At 35.6% G+C, this 22,584-nt stretch overlaps 1 protein-coding gene and 1 non-coding gene across 9 annotated transcripts in view; both read right to left on the reverse strand.

Moving 5' to 3' along the window:
* The window catches only part of COP1 (COP1 E3 ubiquitin ligase), a 258,844-nt gene that overhangs the window by 17,529 nt on the left and 218,731 nt on the right, over nt 1–22,584 (reverse strand). The window lies entirely within an intron of this gene.
* Nucleotides 6,443–6,584, reverse strand: LOC129469308 (small Cajal body-specific RNA 3). The gene has a single exon (XR_008652997.1). It is a non-coding gene; the product is annotated as a small Cajal body-specific RNA 3 (non-coding RNA).

The raw sequence follows: 22,584 nt of genomic DNA on the forward strand, positions 1-22,584 counted from the left end.
GTTAGAAAATAAATAAGATTCATTTATCTGTGAATTTTATTTATGGATAACAAAAGTCAGTGACCGTCTTTATGCAAAAAATAGATAGTAGTAGTTTTTCTTTGGTGTTGTGGATCAGAATATGCCATCCCAAAATATGCTACTCTCGTGGAAAGATTATTTTGAGCTGAAGGCAACTTAGGAGAGCTTTCTGCTCTCCTCCTATCTGCCTGAAAACAGACAATAAATTCTTCTTGTGAAAGAGAGGAATTCCCTGTACCCCAGTTACTTCCCATATCAGGAAAAGGATAACAACCTTATTATTATTACCAAAGATGAGATGGTACTGAGAAAAAATCTGCACAAACCTCACTAACTAGCCCTTATCTACCATTAGTTTCTTATATATTAAATTTGCCTTCCTATTGTTCATCACTCCTAGAAGCTCAAAGTCCCTTTCCTTTGTCTTGTCGCTTCCCTTTAAATTTGTCTTCTTGTCTAAATGGTATAAAAACCTCCAAACCGAGCCTTTTCATTGGGGGTTTTCTTTCCACGACATATCCCCCACTATTCCAACCCACCCCTGGCAGCTGATTCATATAAAACTTTGAGTATCAAATAAATTTGTATGCCTTTTCTTCTGTTAATCCATCAGTTGTCAGTTTATTTCACAGACCTAGCCAGAGAACCTAAGAAGGTAGAAAAGAACTTTGCTTCCCACCAGTGTTCTATTCCTTCAGTCATCTCTTACCGCACCTCCCCCTCCCTGGGCACCTAGAGTCATCTCCTTTAATCCTATCTCTTAACAAAACTCTTCAATTCACATGTATTAAGTTAAATAAGTGAATTCTTGGAAAAGTAGAAAAAAAATTAAGTTGTGTACTAGAAGGTAGAAGTTAATGATTATATCCGCAAACATAGTTCAAAACTTATTGTTTGAAGTGAATATAATGAAACATCGTCAAATAAACATTTTTTTTTTAATATGTGAGGGCAACCTTAACATCTTGAAAAACATGAATGTTACATGTGGGTGTTTTCTGTTATTCTTATTCCCTAGAAGGAAACTGAACACAGAAAAAAAAACCCTGAATAATTACATTATTTAATAACCTACCTGAGTAGACTCTCTATTTTTAATCTCTCATTACAATGCACTCTACCCACTGCTATGATAATATTCTCATGGGATTATCTTCACAGTGGGCTTTAGGCATTTAATGCCTACAGAAGAAGGTCCAAACTTTTTTTTTTTTTTCTCAGTATGGCATTCAAGACTATAACATCTAGCACACACTCTGGCCTCATCTCTCAATAAAGTCCCTACTCCACCATCCTACTTAGACACTTTATTAGAAGTTTCTTAAACATCTATTGCACTTTCCCTCATCTGCACCTTTGTTCACACTGTTCTCTAGCTTTCTGCAGTATAGCAGAAAGGGTGTAGGTTTTACAGCCAGCCCGACCTGGGTTCTAATTCCAACTGTATCCCTTATTTAGCTGTGTAATCTTGGGCAAATCTGAGCCTCAATTTCACTTTTAAAGTAACTCAAGCATATATGCCTTAAAAGATTGATGATGATGATTTTAAATTAAGATAGCACTTAGTATACTGCCTGGCTGGTACTTAACAGATGTGTTTGTTTATGGTCTTTTGTCCAGGCACCTTCCTTTCCCTTTGTCTTAAGAATTCTGAAACCCTTTACATCTTTATGAAGCCCACCTCAAAAGCCCCTATCTTCATAAAGTTTTCCACCATTCTCCAAGTTAGAAGTAACCTCTTCCCTCTAGGGTCAATAATTTCAGGGGTAATGATCTTATAAAGATTTCTTTCATTCGGGTTCATACTATAGTTATTTATGAATATTTCTATTTACTAGGTTGTAAATCACTTGAATGCAGAGAATATATTTTCATATTGCACAATATTTGATGAACTAAAAACAAGTACAGTTGTCCAGTTATGTGGATTAGTATATAACATGTTAAAGATGACAGCAACATTTACTGATTGATCATTTATCTTGTGCCAACTATTTTCTTAGCACTTCCCATGTATTTTCTAATTTTATTTCAGAATATTACATGCAAGATACTATTAATCTAATTTCACAGAAAAGGAAACTGAGGCACAGAAAGGTTAAATAACTTTCCCAAAGTCTTACAGCTAATACTTAATGGTGATAGGAGGCAAACCTGGCAACTTGGCTCCAGGACTCTCAATCAGAACATTACCCCAAGACAGAAGGTAATAAATGACACACATCCCACCCTCTACCCTTAGATGTTTAAAAGCACAACCTTGCTAAATAAAGATCTAAAAACAAAACAAAAACAAAAAAAAGCCAGCAAAAATCAGAAATGTTTTCTCCCCTAAAACAACTTCATGACAAAGGAAGGTAAGTTCCTTGAAAATTTTACTGGCGAAAAAAAAGCCTAGAAGATGATTTTTAAGTTTAGTTCCCCTTTCAAGTGGTAGAACACTATTAGTGACATAGAAAATGTAAAGTACACTGAAATATTATTCACATTTGTCCTCTAAAAGCAGAAACTGCAGCTGAGATGGCTAGCGAAGTTATGAGCAGTTCTGCCTTAAACAATTTGTCCTATAATCACTGAATTTTCTTCTTAAAGTGTGCCCACTAAGTTTAAATTGTATGTCTATTTAAGTCCTTTAACAAGCATTTGATTAAATGGAAATAGTAAATCACTATGAACAACATACAGTATCTGCAAATACAGTTCCCTGGAGGGCACAGAACAGTGAGAAACATGGCTGAATTTAAGTATCTTTCCTTAAATAAATTTAAAGACAATAAAAATTTGAGGTAACTAGGCTTCACACAAAAAAACTCACAATCTATACTATATCTGTTAATTCCTTAATATTCTCTCCATAAGAGCCTCTTGTCTTATTTGGACAAAGGCATTCTCTTTATGAACACAAATGTCTTGTTTTTTTATTGCCAGAAAAGAGAATGTTAATTTGCACTCATACAAAGATGATTTCATGTCACTGAAAATAAAAGACCATACCTGCCTTAAGCTCTTTTTCATATCAAGATTATAAACATAAAAGAATGGGCTTTTGCTCCATTTTTTTTTTCTCTCTTCAGAGTGGGCTGTTACTATTTGTACTGCAGTTGCATCCTGAAAACTAAAATAGCTTCTCTCCTCATGTAGGAGGTCACGGACTCTGTGTATAGTCAAATCTGATTTTCACTCAGGATCCTGCAGCCACAGAACAATTTCAAATAAATTTGCCCTTCTTTTGATGCATGATCTATAGTTGCCTTAGGAACATCCTCTCCCTTGCCCTTGAGAAGAAATACAGATATAAGATACAGAGATTCTTAAATTTTTTCTTTGTTCAACACCTTGTTAAGTGATACTATTCAATTGCCCAATTTCATCACTCATGCTGACATTTTGTTACTTCATCCTATTGGGCCATTGTTGATTTCCTGACACGCAGAATCATTCTTTTATTTAAAGCACTTTCTAGTACATCTTTTAAAATTCAAATTTCTTTTGTTTTTGGAGCTCAGAGTTAAATTCATTTCACTTATCTGGGTTTTTTTTGTTTGTTTGTTTTTGAGATAGAGCCTCGCTCTGTCGCCCAGGCTGGACTGCAGTGGCACAGTCTCGGCTCACTGCAATCCCCGCCTCCCGGGTTCAAGTGATTCTCCTGCTTCAGCCTCCTGAGTAGCTGGGATTACAGGTGTGCGCCACCACACCCAGCTAATTTTTGTATTTGGAGACAGGGTTTCGCCATGTTGGTCAGGCTGGTCTCAAACTCCTGACCTCGTGATCCACCCACCTCAGCCTCCTAAAGTGTTGGGATTACAGGCGTGAGCCATCGCACCCAGCCACTTATCTGGGTTTGACTCATCATGAGAATCCCCCTATTTGACCAGAGTGTTTCTTTACTTTATTCTAGACATAAATCTACAGTGCATTTTGGAACCAAGTGAGAGTCCATACAAAGATATTCAAACATAGGTTCCAATATCATCTTCAAAGGTTTTTAAATGCCATTTGTAAGCCTAATAGTTTCTTTTTGTCCCTGACCTTTCTTTTAGTATGTGGTCTTTCGGAGTTGACTTGGTAAAAATATATATAAATATGTCTAAGAAAGAATGAACACAAAACTACAATCTATCAATAAAAGGTCTTGCTCTTTAAACTAAAATGTTAGTTAGCCTTCCCTGCATTCTATAAAAAATCCAAGGGGGTTGAGTGAATTAACTGTCTGAATTGTGTTTGCAAGATGGACAATAAATGAACTTTGTGAATTTAAGATTCTAAGATCTGTGTCTCCTTTTACTATCTTACAAATATATATATATACACACACACACATACACACACACACACATATATATATATATACACACACACACACTTAAAAAACTGTTTCATTATCATATATTTATTGAGCACTACAGGTCAGTGACTTAGTTAAGAGTTTTATATGGATTACTTCACTTAATCTGCATAGCAACCCAATGAGGAAGATATTATTTTTATCATCAATTTACAAAGAGTAAACATAGCCTTAGACTTAATAACTTGTCCAAATTCATACACACAGCTAAGAAATAGCAAAGCCAGGAATCAACTTGTGAAAACTGAGAAATATACCAATGCTGATCTGTATCATATTGACCCAGTAAGCTTATCACATGTCTGGGCTTCATCCTGAATTTATTAAAGCAAAATGGAAGGAAGGAGAAAGGTGTCTTGGGTGGTCATTGACTATGTACAAGAGAGCCTCAGTTCTCATACATTATAAATATACATTACATTTCAAATGTCATAAACCTAGGCTCCTAAAAGCCTTGTTATATGGAAAATTTGGTCTTTTATTTATCTCCCTGTAAGTATGATTTCAAGTGATATCATCAGAGGAAAAGGCTTGGCCACAGAACCAAAGTGGTAAAGAGTGTTCCAAAGTCAATATACACGGCATTGACAGGCCAAATTCCCACTCTCCTTCCAATCCCCCACCCCCCATACACAAAATCCCAATTTGAGATCTGGGGAATTGGGATTTCCTCATCACAAGGGAACACTTTCAAAATCAGTTAATCCCAAATCTCTTCTTTCTTCTCCACTAGTATCCTTCCTTAGAAAATCTTAAACTCGTTCATTAGAATGAACAAAACAGTGGATTTCTAAAGGGCCTAGAAAAGTATGGCTACTCATTTGACAACTGTCTAATGCAAAACTGTTCAGGGTAAGAAATATGGGATTTCAGAACCACAAACAAGGATCCTCATACAATTAGTTATAAATAAACCCAGGCTGGTATTGAACTCCTGACCTCGGGTGATCCACCCGCCTCAGCCTCCCAAAGTGATGGGACTACTGGCGTGAGACACCGCGCCATTGAAACCTCATCTCTACTAAAAATACAAAAATTAGCCAGGCATGGTGGTCGCCTGTAATTCTAGCTACTCAGGAGACTGAGGCATGAGAATTGCTTGAACCTGGGAGGTGGGGGTTGCAGTGAGCTGAGATTATGCCACTGCACTCCAACCTGGGTGACAGAGTGAGACTCAGTCTCAAAAAACAAACAAACCAACCAACCCAGCTGTGGTTGCCGTAAGTTGTAGAAGGCAGGGGAGGTAGGTGGGAGCAACCTCTCCCCACAACTTACAGCAAAACACACATCAGGAAAAACCAAGATTTTGAATTCAGTACTAAGAAGGTTAATACTTAGCAGCCAGCTTTTCTCTGCAAATGGTTATTTCTGAACTTTGGTTACAGCCTTAAAAAATTACATAAACTGGCTTTTGGAAAACACTTTCTTAATGAGAAAATCTTCACGGAAGCTATCTCTGATTAGCTCCTTCATATCTAAAGTATTGACCTTTACTGGTAACCCTGAATTCGTTAAGCCAATGTGGCCCCTTAGAAGAATAATATTTCTTTTTTCTTTTTTTTGAGATGAAGTCTCGCACCGTCACCTAGCCTAGAGTGCAGTGGCACAATCTCGGCTCACTGCAACCTCCGCCTCCCAGGTTCATGTGATTCTCCTGTCTCAGCCTCTCAAGTAGCTGGGATTACAGGTGCCTGCCACCACATCTGGCTAATTTGTGTGTTTTCAGTAGAAACGGGGTTTCACCATGTTGGTGCCAGGCTGGTCTTGAACTCCTGACATTCAGTGATCCATCTGCCTCGACCTCCCAAAGTGCTGGGATTACAGGTGTGAGCCACCATGCTTGGCAAGAGAAGAAGAATATTTCCACATTCATTCTACTTCCCGGTTGTAGGTTCCTTAAATAAGCAAATAACACCTATTTTCAAAACTCGTAAGATACCTCAACAACCAGTTCAGATGGATACAGAGGTAACTTTACTTGGTTGCCCATTTAATAAATAATACAGCACTCATAACCAGCAGAGATACTGAATAAAAAGGCAAGGAAACCAAGTATTTAGAGTGGCAGTTTTAAAGGCTGTATGGAGGGGAACGATCAGACTTAGCCAGCTGTCCTAAGCCAGACAGAGACCTCCATATTTTATGTAGGATCGCTGCAATCTGTAGACAAAAGGCATTTTTTCATTTGTCCACATGGTTGGTTCCTGCAGCGTCCATTTTTGGTGTGCTTCATTATTAAGAAGACTTTTGTTAACTAGTCTTTTATATTCCAATTACCCAACTGCATCAAATTCTCATTTAAATATACTTCAATGCATTCAAATAAGATAAATACAAAATCAGGATTCAGATAACAGGAAAAGAACCATTAAGAAGGCACACTTAGCATACAAAGTCAAATTGATCCTTATTCAGGGAGAAAAGGCTATAAAGAACATACACAAGAGAAGAAGGATTTAGATACAAAAGAACACATACATTCATCATTCCTTTCATTCTCAATGCTTTCCAAAGTCTTCTCGCCAACTGGCCCTAAACAACTTGATTATCCTTGCCACACTGCACTCAAATATTATCTCTAAACACTTTCAACTTGCAGCACATGTTAACAGTTAGTATCTCTGGACTCTGGATGATCTTCCGAATAAAGCTTGAGAACAATGTGCTTACAATGACAAGTATGAGGGGAAAAAATGACTGGATTGCTGATTAATACTGAGAAGAGCTCCTCTGAGCATAGAACTGCATATTTAAGAGAGCTATTCGCAAATTTCCTCCAGACTACTCTGGTAAAGCTGATTCTTGAATTCAGTACTATTTGGGGAATACCATGTAACAGAAAAAGCAATACATTCAAGGCATGGGAACCTGGATCTGAATTTTGGTTCTACTTAATCCTTTTAGACACTGAATTTCTCCAAATATAAAGCAGATAATTTTAGGTAGAATCTTTATGACGATTCAAGGAAAACACAGTAGAGCATTGTTAGGGATCAGAACACACTATCTCCAAATAGGCACCTTGGTATTTGAAAAAACAGCAGAAGCAGGAAGACCTTCTCCCATACTTCTCCTCTGAAGTAGGTCATAAAAGAATTCTCTGCCCTTCCACTGAAGCAGGTCATAAGACTCTCATTCCAGAGGTTCCTATCCTTACCTGGAGGAAAGGAATGCCCTCATCTCTGGAGACAGAGACACAGAGAAGAAGCTCAACAAAGAGGTCTTGCTAAGTTGCCCCCAGTTTATTACCATTAGATCATACCCTTTTGTCCTCCAATCATACTTCTCCATGAAACTATTCATTTCTTCATCAAACCTAAGCATAAACATACACAAGTTTACCCATTCTTTGGGTCTTCATTTCTGAAGCCTTCTGTGTCATGTAAAACCTCTATGTCATGTAAAACTTACAGAGGTCTCTGTCATGAATCAAGCAACAGGTGAGAAAAATCTTTTCTCCCTTACAGCATGTAACCAAAGAGTAACTGGCATATTACAGGCACCAAACAAATAAATGGTAGTTGCTTTTACTAAAATACTATATAACCTTAATTTCCTTAGAGTTAAAGGGTAGTTATCTCAGGCAATGATAGTACTATTAGTATCATATTAGTACTGTCAGTATCACCGTGTACTAGTAGTAATAATACTAGTGTATTATTCTAGTCAGTATACTTATGATCTTATGAAATTGATTAAAGTAGGCTCTCCAGGTTAGGCAGACTTAAATTTTATTCTAACTCAATCTTTAACTCCTCTTTCCTAGAAAACTAAGTAGCTCTTAACTCTGGTAGCTGCTGGTGTTTGTATTTTTTTGCTCTCCAAGTTGAAGCAAGGAATGTACCTGGGGCAACACTAATGAAGCACAACAAACAATTCAAGATGAATTTGAACATCAGTTGGTAGACTGCATTCTATAGGTTTATCAATAGCTGTGAGAAACCAGAAACCAAGGAGATAAAATGGTTAAAAGAGGGAAACAGAAGCAGTGATTGGGCTAAAAAATGATGAGAATTTAGTTAAGCAGAAATAAGCAGACAAGACAATATGAAGAACAACATAAATACGAGTTTAGAAGCCGGAATGAGAATAGTATGGGACAATGAAGAAACTTTCTTAATGAAGTAGGTGAACTGTGTTAGAAAACAGAAATAAAGTTAGATGGATAGCATTATATCAGATTATCGAAAATCTTGAATGTAAATAGTTTAGATATGATAGTCTAAGTGCAAACACATGAGATCAGGGAATAGAGCAGTTAAGAAGTAGATACAGGAATGACATTATTCTATACTTATTATAAAGGCTAATTTTCTAAATACTAGTAAATTTTGAAATCTGAGTTACCTTTGAGTATTTTTTTCTATTGTACTTTTTCCTATAATTTTCTTAAGGATCATATTTAATATAAGGGTAAATATTCAATAGTATTGAATTTTCTTAAGGATCATATTTAATAGTAAGGGTAAATATAATTTTAAAATTAGATACAGATATCTGAAGTGAAATAGATTAAATAACAAGTTCAGGTAATATATTTATCAAAATTTCTCCTTATTTTTAATGTTGGCCAAAATATACCACATAGAGGTACACACAAATGCTGAATTTGAAAAAAACTTTTCTGAAAGACCTGAGTCAACTAAAGGTAACAAGCAATGTTTGATTATCTCTGTATAAAGATGAATATTTGGTAGTGCCTAAAGGCCGACTGAAGGGGACATAAAGCTGTTAGAGGTAAATCGAGAGAAGGGGAAGGGTAAGGAACAGAAATGAGGAGATGAAAAGCAGAAACGAAAACAAAGATAAATATAGAAGACATTTCAAAGAAAGAATTACTGCTATTTGATGAATAATTAGATGGAAAATAAAGAGATGCAACAATAATGATTCTGGGGTTTTAGACTTAAATGACTTAGAAAGACTGATAAAGCCAGAAGGAAATAAGGATGTTAGTATGTCAAAGTTGGAAAGGTATTTTGTAGTTAACTTTTTTTGTTGTTGTACAGAATATATTCTCCAAAAACTCACTGCCTAATTTAAATTAACATTTGTTATATTTTGAGTCTTAAAGTTCTTATTTTGGTCATTTGGGTCCTTGAAAACTTAATCAGATAAAATTTATTCATTTAGCAAATTCTTATTAAGCAAATATACAAACAGAAAAGAGCTCAAAAACTGATATTTTATAGCACTTTATTATATATAAATCCCAAAGGGAGTTTGTTGAAAATGGAGGTTCCAGGGCCCCCCCGTTGGTGAAAACACTGAGGTACTAGGAGGGTACCCATCTGGGAAGAAAATGCCAAAGTGTTTCCAACAGTTACTAGCACAGACCTATTCTCCTGTGTACTCCACCTGCCACTCTCCAATATCTTGCCCTATGCATCTCTTCCCATGAGCTATTTCTGAGTTGTATCCATTGTAATAAATCAGTCAATGTTTTACGGAATTTGGCTGTAAACATCAGAACACAGTACCTTTCGGGAGGCAGATCTTTGACTCCAGCTGTAATGTTCCAATTAATCATGAGCACTACCAGAATGTTCCAGCCTTTGTTTTTGCTACTGAGGAGACCGATGAGAACCCTGGCTTATTATCTAATGTCTCCCTTGGATTTAGTCTCTACATCTTCCAAAGTGACCAACAGACCATGGAGAGCCTCCTGATGTGGCACCCAGGAGGGTTTGAGACAGTACCTAATCACTCCTATAAAGAAAGAATAGGTCTGCGGCAGTGACTGTTGGAAACACTTTGGCATTTTCTTCCAGATGGGAACACTATGGCACGTCTAAATTTCCACAGGTGGCTTCAAAATTGGATGTGACAGAGATGGGATCTTTGCTTCTCCCATGCAATTCTAGGCTACTTAACAAAACGAGAGAATTATGTAACCCATAACAACAACAACAAATACAGAAGGTGGTTCTTGGTCCTCACCTTTAGAAAGTCTAAATATAACAAGTATAGGGTTTAGATATTTAAAATTTTAATTCCTATCCCAAGTAACTAATAATTCTAAAGGAGGTGATCAATAGACCATACTTTGAAAAATACTAATACACATGTTGAAACTATCTACAAATATTGAACTCAGAAGGAAAACCAAGACGTATTTTTCTGCTTTTGGTCAGGTGGCTAGTGAGAGGGAAGGGAGGAGGAAAGAATTTACTGAATACCTACTTAACAGATCCCATCTGAGGCCCAGAGAGCAGCGACATAAAAAAAACAAGAATTTTTTTTTTTTTTTTTCAGACAGAGTCTAGCTGTGTTGCCGGAATGGAGTGCAGTGGCGTGATCTTGGCTCACTGCAACTGCCATCTCCCGGGTTCAAGCGATTCTCCTGCCTCAGCCGCCCGAGTAGCTGGGATTACAGATGCCCATGGCCAAGCCCAGCTAATTCTTGTATTTTTTAGTAGAGATCGTGTTTCACCACGTTGGCCAGGCTGGTCTCAAATCCCTGACCTCAGGTGATCTGCCTGCCTCGGCCTCCCAAAATGCTGAAACTACAGGTGTAAGTTCCCAGCCAAAATGACAAAAATTTCTAGCCTCAGGAAGCTTTTTAGCACATTGAGAATAACTGCATATAAGCCTTATTTATTTTTTTGAGACAGAGTTTCGCTCTTGTTGCCCAGGCTGGAGTGCAATGGCACGATCTTGGCTCACCACGACCTCTGCCTCCCAGGTTGAAGCAATTCTTCTGCCTCAGCCTCCTGAGTAGCTGAGATTACAGGCGTGTGCTACCACACCCGGGTAATTGTGTATTTTTAGTAGAGACAGGGTTTCTCCATGTTGGTCAGGCTGGTCTCGAACTCCCAAACTCAGGTGATGTGCCCGCCTCAGCCTCCCAAAGTGCTGGGATTACAGGCATGAACCACCCCACCTGGCCAAGCCTTACTTTTTGTAACACTTTTACAAGTCTAATTTTTAGTGAAATGTATTTGGTTAAAAGATATTATAATCAGTACTGGAGTATGAATTACACAAATGGCTCATGACAGTTTAGTAAAAGAGTTAACTCTGCAAATGGAAATACATTGAGAATTTAAAATAAAAGACGATGAAATGGAAAGCTCAGGACTGGGTTGCTACCTAAACTTCTATAGTTTACATGTACGAATCTTTTCTTTCATCTTTCCATTCTTGTATTTTAAACCAGCCCATGAAAATAAAATACATGAAGTCAGCATAACACAGTAAAAATTAATTCAGAAAATGTTGAATTTTACTGCATGCAGAGCTACAAGTTGCTAAATGTTACACATTTTAAAGTATATACTGTTTACAAAGTGATAGAAAGAAGAAATTAGGGCTGTTCTTATGAGATAACTTTGTAAGACTTTAGAGTTTTTGAAAAATATAATGGTTGCCTTGTAAAGCAGGAGCTCCCTACCACTGGAAAAGTTCAAATAAGTTTGAAAAACACCCCCATTAGAGATGTGATATACATAATTTCTATAATGGAAAAAAGTAAGTCTAGATCAATCTAATGGTATTTATCTACCCAATGAACACTCTAATATTTTTGTGGCTACAAAACTCAGCACTGTGTAAAGTTCCAGTATAATGGCATTATCATATGTAACAAATAGAAGTGCAGGAAGGGGTATTTGGGAACAGTGAGCAGCAAGATCTAAAGCACAAAGATGAAAACAAATGAGCAAACAAAAAACCCAGCATTGGGTGTTTGAGGATCCTATAGGCAGTTCATGTTGCTGGAGTGTAAAATGTGCTTATGCAAGTAGTAAGTGATTGAGCTGGAGAGGGAGGTGGGGGCCTGATGAAGAAGGTTGTTAGATGTCACATAAAGTTTAGATCTTATTCTGTAACCATTGGGGAAACACTAACAGATTTTAAACAGTGAGATAAACAAGTCTAGAACTATTAAGAAGTAATGGCAGGACATAACTAAACTAAATGGCAGGAGCTTGAACTAAAGGCAGGTGGTAGAGTCACAGGGTTGGAAATAAGGATGGATTCAATATATATTAAAGGAAAAACAAGATTAAGTTTGTGCTTAGATACATACCACTGGTTAGATACATACATACTGGTTTTGCATTTGTAAGATCCAAAGTCTTTAAATTTATGAAATGCCAAAGGATAGGACTGTGCTTAAAATTTTAGAAATTTAATCCAATATTTTCCATGTGATAGTAAGTCAATGCAATAGACTACATTGTTTGAATTTCTATAGTAACTCCAAAAATTACAGGCATTCAGGGAAAAACAGAATCTGAGGAGACAAAGCAATCATTAAACCAGACTCAGGTACGACAGTCAGTTCAAATGTTAAAACTGTATGAAATAAAATAACGATGATTAATATGGTTAAAGGTGTTGATGGAAAAGATAGAAAACATTTAAGATCAAATAGGTAATTTCAGTGAAGAGATTAAAGTATGAGAAAGAATCAAAGAGAAATCCTAGAAATAAACAAACATAGTAACAGAAATAAAAAATGCTTTTGATGCTATGATCAGCAGTCTTCAAACAGTTAAGGAAAGAATACATGGGCCAGGCATGGTGGCTCAGGTCTGTAATCTCAGCACTTTGGAAGGCTGAGACAGGTGGATCACCTGAGGTCAGGAGTTTGAGACCAGTCTGACCAACATGGTGAAACCCTGTCTCTACTAAAAATACAAAAATTAGCTGGGTGTGCTGGTGTGCGCCTGTAGTCCTGGCTACTCAGGAGGCTGAGACAGGAGAATTGCTTGAACCTGGGAGGTGGAGGTTGCAGTGAGCCAAGATTGCGCTATTGCACTCCAGCCTGGGTGACAGAGTGAGACTCCATCTCAAAAAAAAAAAAAAAAAAAAGAATATATGAGACTGAATGCAGAAATGAAATCACCCAAAATAAAATACAAAGAACTAAGGAGTGTAAAAACAAAACAAAATAGGCATCTAAGAGCTATGAAACAGTATCAAACGGGCTAAGACACTCATAATAATTAGAATTCCAGGTGAAGAGAAAAGGTAGCAGAAGAACAACTGAGAATTTCCCAAACTTAAGAGCAGATTCCAAATCCCTATTCAAGAAGTTCAGAGAACACCAAGCAAGATGAACCAACATCTCAACATATCATATAGAAACTGCTGAAAAATCAAAGATAAAATCTTTAAGTAAGAGAGAAAAAAGGAGACATATTATATACAGAGGAACAGAGAAAAGAATTACATCAGACTTCTCTTGAGAAACTATGTCAGCAAGAAGACAATGGTATAACCTGTCAATCCAGAGTTCAATACCTAGCAAAAATATCTTTCAAAAAGGAAGAATAAATATTTTTCTCAAACAAAAACTGAGGGTATTCACTGTCTGCAAATTACTCTACAGAAAATGTTACAGGAAGTTATGAGGAATGTGATGTAGGTCAGCATCTTGGATTTATACAAATAAATGAAGACCACTGAAGATAAAACAATATTCATTTTTTCTTATTTTTAACTTCTCTAAAAGATAACTATTTCATGCAAAAGTAGCAACATTTTATTGTGTGTTGTAACATATGTAAAAGTAAAATACATAAAAATAATAGCACAAAGGATAGTATGAAGAAATTCAGGATACACTGTTGTAAGGTTCTTATATTACCCTTGAAGCAGTACAATATTACTTAAAAAAGCTTCAGATTACTTTAAAGGCATATTGTAAGCTCTAGGGCAATCACTGAGAAATTTTGAAGAAAGGTATAAATAATAAGTCAAAAGAGGTGACACAAATCATAAAGAACAGTCTATGAAATCTGAAAAAAGGCAGAAAATGAACGGAAAAATACATAGTAGGCATGAAGATATATTTTAATACAAATATAATCACATATGCATTAAATGGCTAAACAAAGCCTAACTATATGCTATCTGTAAGTAACTTACTTTACAAATAAAGAGATAGATAGATTAAAAGTAAAAACATGGAGAAAAACATATAATGCAAACGCTAAGCAAAAATAGCTGGAAGCTATATTAATTTCAGAGAAAATAGACTTCAGGACAATAAATATCGGGAATAAAGGGGGATATTACCTCACAATAAAGGGTTTTTTTCCTCAAGAAGAAATAACGATCTAAAATATATGCACAATAATGCACTGAACACATGAGGCAAAATGCATATGTTTCAAAGGAAAAAGAAAAAAAAACACAATTACAGTTGAGGAACTCCATAGTTCTCTGTCTCTTTTATGGCAGAACAAGTAGGGAGAAAACCAGTAAGGACTTTTAGTAGCTGTCATATATATGAAAAATAGCACCAAACAGGCAGCAAGGAAGGTAGTGGTATTAAAACGAAGTTTCTATAGTTTACCAAATATTACATTAGTATTAATCTGATGTAAATTGTTATTAAGATGCAAATTGTAATACCTACAGCAACTACTAAAGAAATAAAACAAAACAAAATTAAATTTAAATGGGACATTAAAAAGTCAGAAGGTAATGAAAGATGACCACAGAAATAAAAAAGGCACTCATAGAAAACAAACAGCAAAATGGCACTGTAAATCAAAACAAAACATTATTTACATCAAATGGGAATGGTCTAAACACCCCAATCAAAAGGCAGGAATTACCAGATTGAAGAAACAAAAAAATCCAACAATTCCACTTGTAAGACACATAATTTACATTCGAAGATAAAAATAGGTTGAAATTAAAAGGTAGGAAGACAATATACCACATAAACAATAACTATAAAAAAGCTGGAATGGCTATGTTAATGTCAGACAAAACAGATTTTATGATCAAAAACATTATTGGACAAAAAAAGGGACATTTCATAATGATAAAAGAGTCAATACACATCAAGAAGCTATAAAAATATAAACGTTGGCCGGGCGCAGTGGCTCAAGCCTGTAATCCCAGCACTTTGGGAGGCCGAGGCGGGCGGATCACGAGGTCAGGAGATCGAGACCATCCTGGCTAACACAGTGAAACCCCATCTCTACTAAAAATACAAAAAAAATTAGCCGGACGTGTTGGCGGGCGCCTGTAGTCCCAGCCACTCGGGAGGCTGAGGCAGGAGAATGGCATGAACCCGGGAGGCGGAGCTTGCAGTGAGCCGAGATCGCGCCATTGCACTCCCACCTGGGAGACAGAGCAAGACTCCGTCTCAAAAAAAAAAAAAAAAAAAAAAAAAAAAAAAAAAATATATATATATATATATAGATATATATATATATCTATATATATCTATATATAAACGTATGCACACCAAACAACAGAGCACACACCAAAAAAGCAAAAACTGACATTTGTAAGGAGAAATAATTAACTGAACAACTAATGGTTGGAAATTTCAATACTGCCACTCTCGTTGATACATCAATCAGAAAGAAAATTAGGCAGAAATAGAAAAATGCAAATCACTATGAACCAACTTGACCTAACTGACATTTATAGAACAATCTAACTAATAAAATCACATTATTGTCAAGTGCACATGAAACATTTACCAAGCTAGACTATATTTGAGACTGTGAAACAAACTTTAAACTTAAAATGCAGATACTTGGAGAACTCTCAAATTTGGGTATTAAACAACACACTTCTAAATAATGCAAAGGCTAGGACAGGGAGATTTGTTAAAAGATACAAAATTACAGCTAGATAGGAGGAGTAAGTTCTAGTGTTGTACAGCACTGCAGGATGACTACAGTTAACAATAATATATAGTTTCAAATAGCTAGAAGGAGAATAACGACTGTTTCCAACACAAAGAAATAATATTTACTCTTTCTGAGATGAAAAATATGGATATGCTAATTGCTCTGATCTGATCATCATATATTATATGTATTGCAACAGCCCTGTGTACTCCATAAATATATACAATTATTATGTGCCAAATAAACAACCCAAAGGTCAAACAAAACATCAAGGGAAGTTATAAAAAATTACAACTGGATGAAATTAAAAATTACAGGGCTAGTATATCTTAAGTACATTTCTTCTGGATGTGCTTTACTGGGAGTAGTGAAAACTGGTAGTAACAATCAAGGGAAGGCATAAACAAAAAAACAATCAAGGGAAGGCAAAACAAAAAAAATTTGTTACATGCTCTTTCTTCATTAACATTTCATCTCAAATGCTAAACTAATAACCACTAAGAGTTCCTCTTGCATGGCTGATGTTAATTTTTCTCTCAAAAGGAGTCTTAACAAATGAAACTAGAGTGAAGAGCAGTTATCTGTCACTCTTTCTGCCTAAATGTGAACCTCCAAACTATCTAAAACATTTTCAAACAGAAAAGAAATGGAGGAGGACAAGGAAATAAAATAAAGTGTTAAGAAATTATGTACTCTGGGGCCAGGCACAGTGGCCTGTAATCCCAGCACTTTGGGAGGCCGAGGCGGGCAGATCACGAGGTCAGGAGATCGAGACCATCCTGGCTAACACGGTGAAATCCTGACCCTACTAAAAATACAAAAAATTAGCTAGGCGTGGTGGCACACACCTATAGTCCCAGCTACTTGAGAGGCTGAGGCAGGAGAATCACTTGAACACAGGAGGCAGAGGTTTCAGTGAGCCCAGATTGGAGATTGGGCCACTGGGCAACAGAGTGAGAATCTGTCTAAAAAAAAAAAAAAAAAGTACTCTGGCGACACTGAATACTACTACTTTCAATGAATGAATTCATATGGTTTTTCAAAAATTTAAGTTATGTGCACATATAGGTATACATTAAACACTTGCATATTTGGGAGGAAGAACAGAAACAAATACTTCTATTTTCCTAAAAACTGTGAGTACAGACTTATCCTAGTGAATCATGTTATTTTATAAGGTAAGATTGTTACTCTAAATAACACATCAAATAAAAATATATATACATTTTAAACTGTAATTGGATGAGGAGAGAGAACAGGTGAATTTAATAAAGTAATTTCTTATCCCTAGGACCTCATATTCAGATGACTGGAATCCATTCACTCAATTAAATATGCCATCTACTCTATTAAAAACAAATACACACAAAACATATTGCCTAGAATTCCCTGTCAGTTGGAATATTCTATTTAGGAGGTGTCTTTAATGGGAAGAATCTGGGAAGTCTCAGGTCAGAATTCAGAATATTTTACAGAAATAATTGAGAAAAACTCTTCTTATTTGAAATACTACATTTCAATCACTTCAGAATATGAGGAAGAAAACACTTAAAAAGTGCCGGTTATTAACTTATAGGCTACATAAGAAACATGCCTTCTAAATTTTAAAAGATTTAGGATGAAAGTGTTTTGTTTTTATACGCAGCCTTCATAATGAGGTAAAAACATCTAATTAACAAGCGGTGCAGTAAAACTGTTTGCCCATTTACTTTGAGAAGGATGAAAACTGAACCTTATGCACTAAAACAAAACAGAAAAAAGAATCCGACTGAAAAGCACCCATGTATGTAACTGTCCACTCAAAATGTAGTCACTCTATTTTCTTAACAACTGACCTACTACGTTTTCCATGTAAGGCTCTTGTTTTCAAGATTACTACACCAAAAAACTTATGTGGTAATGCAGAGCAATAAGTAATACAATGGTTGTACACTACAGGAATTTTTCATTAATAAAAATAGCAAATATAAAAAATAAAAATAGCAAATGTATAATTAAATAGCTCAACATATTTTTCTTACTTTTTACCTATATCACATACAAGTTTTATTTCATATTCTTTTACTTTTCTTATTTATCTATTTATTTTTAAAGTTTTAAGAGATGGGGTCTCATTCTATCACTCGGACTACAGTGGAGCAATCATAGCTCACTGTAGCCTCAAACTCCTGGGCTCACGGGATCCTCGTACCTCAGCCTTCCAAGTAACTGGGACTACAGGTGTGTGCCACCATGCCTGACTAATTTTTAAAATTTTCTTAGAAATGGGGGTCTCACTATGTTGCCCAGACTGTTCTTAAACTGCCGGACTCAAACAATCCTCTCACCTCAGCCCCCCGAACTGCTGGGATTACAGGTGTGAGCCACTGTGGCCAGCACATTCTCTTTTTTTAAAGTCTCTATAACCACACTCAGAATCGAGCACCAGGCATACTCATTTTTAACACACTGTGAAATCATACACAAATTATGGATATAGTCCTTTTATTTCAAATTAGAGATATTTTACCCAAACAATGCTTTCTAAAAAGCTCATGTTAAAAGGTGAACATGTTTTATATTTGTTCAAAGGTGGAAATTAATAATCTTGGCATAATCTCATAAAATATATGTATAAATATATATATATACGTATAAATATACCTAGCTGACATACATAAGCCCAATTCGAACTTTCTTTTCATAAACAGATCTAATAGTCTTAGATGGGGAAAAAAGATGTCTTTATAATCTTATTTACCTGTGAGGTCATTTGTGATATTATTTGTGACATTATGTGCAGATTAATGTGTTTATGAAGTCATTCTCTTTTAATTATGCATTAGCCGATAAATGTGGAATTCTTCACTACAACTGATCTATTCTACATACAATAGATGTACATTGTATAAATGTGATGTTATGTAAATTAAAGTTTGTCTACTGCCAAAAATCTCACTTGAGTTTTACAACTTTGTGAGGAAGTCTGGTATTATTTTCCTCTAAGAGATGAGGAAACAAGAGAGGTAAAGTTACTTGATTAAGGTTAGACTCTCTCTTCTTCACTTTATAATTATAAAATAATAGACAACAGGAATCTAGACTGATAGGAGTAGACAAGAAGAATTAAAGCAGTAAAATAAAGAGCACCTAAACAATTGTGTGGCTTTTTTCTTTTTTTCATTTTAAGTCTACCAAACTAAAAATTAGCAAACTTCTAAGTGAGAACAGGCAACTAACATTTGTAACTTTATTTATTTTTTAACATTTGTAACTTTTAGTAATTAGTACACCTAGTACAATTTAATTTGCAGTCTTATCGGGACAACTTGTCAGATTATAGACATTTTTTGAGCACTGATTTTTAATCATTAACATTTAACCCGTTAGGAATCTTCTAAAAGCTATAAACTCTCTTCCTAGTAAAATACCCATACGGAAATGAAAACCTTTTCATATGATTTCAATTGGTAAAAAATGCCCTGAAGATCCTTGTGGAGTAGGTGTTCCATGAATCTCAAGTTAAAAATTTTTACAAGAGAAATCAAAGAGCCCTAAAGGACTATAGTGAGTAATCAAATGAGGTAACTGCTAATCTAATGTCCACATGTGATTTAAGAAGGGGCTTAAGAAAAAATGGTTTAGTTCCAGAAAATAAACTACATCAACTAACTCATCACTAGTTTGAAGTGTGAGAATTACTATCTATTCTACTTATTCATTTTAGTATATCATTATTAATATTAGTATATCATTATTAATAGAGCAGTGAGAAGTGTGCTAATTCATGCAAACACTAAAAACTACAGTTATACATTAGGAAATGTGAGTGCCTCTGCATTGATTCTTTCATTTTACATGTAGGTTATGTTTGTCCAATAAAAACTTCAGAGCAATGTTCCAAAGAAAAAAAAGAAAGCATTAGTCTACCGTTTTTTTAAATCTATAATCTTTCAAAATAGTAACTGATTAGAACAGAAGCTCTTTACTAGAGGAACGTGACAGATATTATTAAGACACAATATAAACTAAAATGTAATAACATTCTATTAACCTGTGGCAGCAAAAGTCTATCTGAACACTTGCTGACAATGGAAAGTTGCCAAAGTTAATGTAAAAAAGAATGCAAGCTGAGCACGGTGGCACACATTTGTAATCCCAGCTACTTGGGTAGCTGAGGAATGAGGATTGCTTGAGCACAGGAGCTCAAGAGCAGCCTGGGCAACATGGACTCATGTCAAAGAATAAAAATCTTAAAAAAAAATAGTAATTACAGAAGCAGTACAGTGAGAGTGAAATAAGAGCATGAAAACAAGAGGTTCAAAATATATTTTAGTGAGATTTTTTACAAAAAAATTTTTTTTTTTCCTTATCACTGCTATCTGTAAAATATTCATATGCTAGAACCATAGTCCTTAAGGGCCAATGCAATTTGCTCAATAAGGATTCCTAAAAATAGTCACACAAAATTCAGTATCTCTCAGAAAATTTCCTTTAGGAAACTTTTTGTCCTATCTTCTCAATAACAAGATAAGTTTCTATTCTGAGGTGAGTTATGCTCAACTGGCAGAGGGCTTCTTTCCTTAGGGTTAAGTAACATCCTAGAATTGGAGGTAATTATTCCATTTGTAAATCAGTCTAAGATGTTAATAATGAAAACCAGAGTTCTCAGACAGTTAGTATTTTGGTGAATTTGGTACGCATGGGGTAAAATTAGGTTTAACTTATTAACGTATATACATTGTAGTCTTACTGTAAGCATAAATGGTCTTACAAATGGCCACTGAGCAACAGCAATCTAGTATACAACGCCTTCAAATTAGAGAAGATGAAAATGAGACTCAGACATGTTAATTGACTTACCTAAAATCAAAAAAGCTAATTAATGGCTATAAACCTACAGTTCTCATCCCTCTAATGAGTGTAGATCCTGTTAACTCAAACATATCTCCCAGATTCTTGGATCAAAGTAAAAATCCTGTAAGCAGTCCCTCTCTACTGCAGTCTACCCTATGCATGGTCTGCACTATTTTTGTTTTCCTTTCTTTTTTACTACTGGCAAGCTGTGATATTTTTGTTTCTTAAAAAATTAAACTAAAAAAAAAAATCACACATCAAAAATTGATGTCAACTACTCTGTTTAAAGTTCTTCAGAGTTGCACAGGTAAGGTTCAAAGTGCTTAACACAGTCTAGAATGATCCCTAAAAATCTCTCTCTCTAATCTATTTCCAGCTTTATCTCTCACCAGTCCAGTCACATCCTAGCAGCCTCCAAACAACACTGCATTTTTTCAAATTCTCAAGCCTTTGCACATGCTGTTTCTTCTGACTAGAAACATTTGAAATACATTTGAATAACGCAAGCAAAATATAATGCAAAATAGGAGGATGGGGTAGAGGTTACAATTTTAATTTCCCAATTTTTACCCATTAGTTTATTAGTAGTAGTAGCTACCATTTATTGAAAGCTTAATATGTGCAAATGTTCCACATGACTAATCTCATTTATCTCCTAACAACTCTTTGAGGTATTTTAAATAGTGGTATTACCTTATTTCAGAAATGAGAAAGTAGACTCAGGATAAGGAATATGCCCAAGGTCTCACAGCTAGTGACAGAACCAGGGTTTATACCCAGATCTGACCCCAAAGCCTGAGCTACATGCAAGTATCAATATATACACACGAATTCTCTCTCTTTAGGTCACTCCCTTCTCTCCCTTCCCTACAACCAATGCTAGCATAGTAAGATAAACTGGAAGTTTAATTCTTTGGAAAGTAAAATAACAATAGATATCTAGAGCTGAAAAAATTAAATTCTTTAATCTAGTGTTTTTTTTTTTCCAACTTAGAAGATTTTATATCACAAATATAACAAGATAGAAGGGGGAAAACAACAGGCCCCCAAATATTACAAACTTACAAATGAGAAAAATTAGAAGCTGCCTAAATGTTTAACAAACAGTAACTAATAATATACTTAAATTGTACTAAAATTATGAAGGTTAAAATGCTATAGTTACATGTATAAAGTTAGATACAAAAAATATACCTACATTGTAAAACTATTTTTAAAAAAATGTAAGTTGACTAGAAGGACAAACATCAACATTAACTATGGTTTTATTCAGGAGATAGAATTATAGGCCAATTTTCTCTATCATTTATTTTCTAAAAGTTCTCTATTAGTGGGGGAAAATGTAATACTCTGAAGCACAGATGATGCAGGGATTAAAAAATAAAAGACATTGGGTTTCCTGAATAAAATGTAACTACAGTAAGAGGGTCTAAATGCTAAAGATGTTTCTGCTTGGGCCGGGCGCGGTGGCTCACGCTTGTAATCCCAGCACTTTGGGAGGCCGAGGCGGGCAGATCAGGAGGTCAGCAGATCGAGACCACGGTGAAACCCCGTCTCTACTAAAAATACAAAAAAATTAGCCGGGCGTGGTGGTGGGCACCTGTAGTCCCAGCTACTCAGAGAGGCTGAGGCAGGAGAATGGCGTGAACCCGGGAGGCGGAGCTTGCAGTGAGCCGAGATTGCGCCACTACACTCCAGCCTGGGCGACAGAGTGAGACTCCGTCTCAGAAAAAAAAAAGATGTTTCTGCTTGGTCAGACATTAGTTTATTTATTTA

Source organism: Symphalangus syndactylus, chromosome 12 (assembly GCF_028878055.3).
Source record: "Symphalangus syndactylus isolate Jambi chromosome 12, NHGRI_mSymSyn1-v2.1_pri, whole genome shotgun sequence".
NCBI classification, from domain to species: Eukaryota; Metazoa; Chordata; class Mammalia; order Primates; family Hylobatidae; genus Symphalangus; species Symphalangus syndactylus.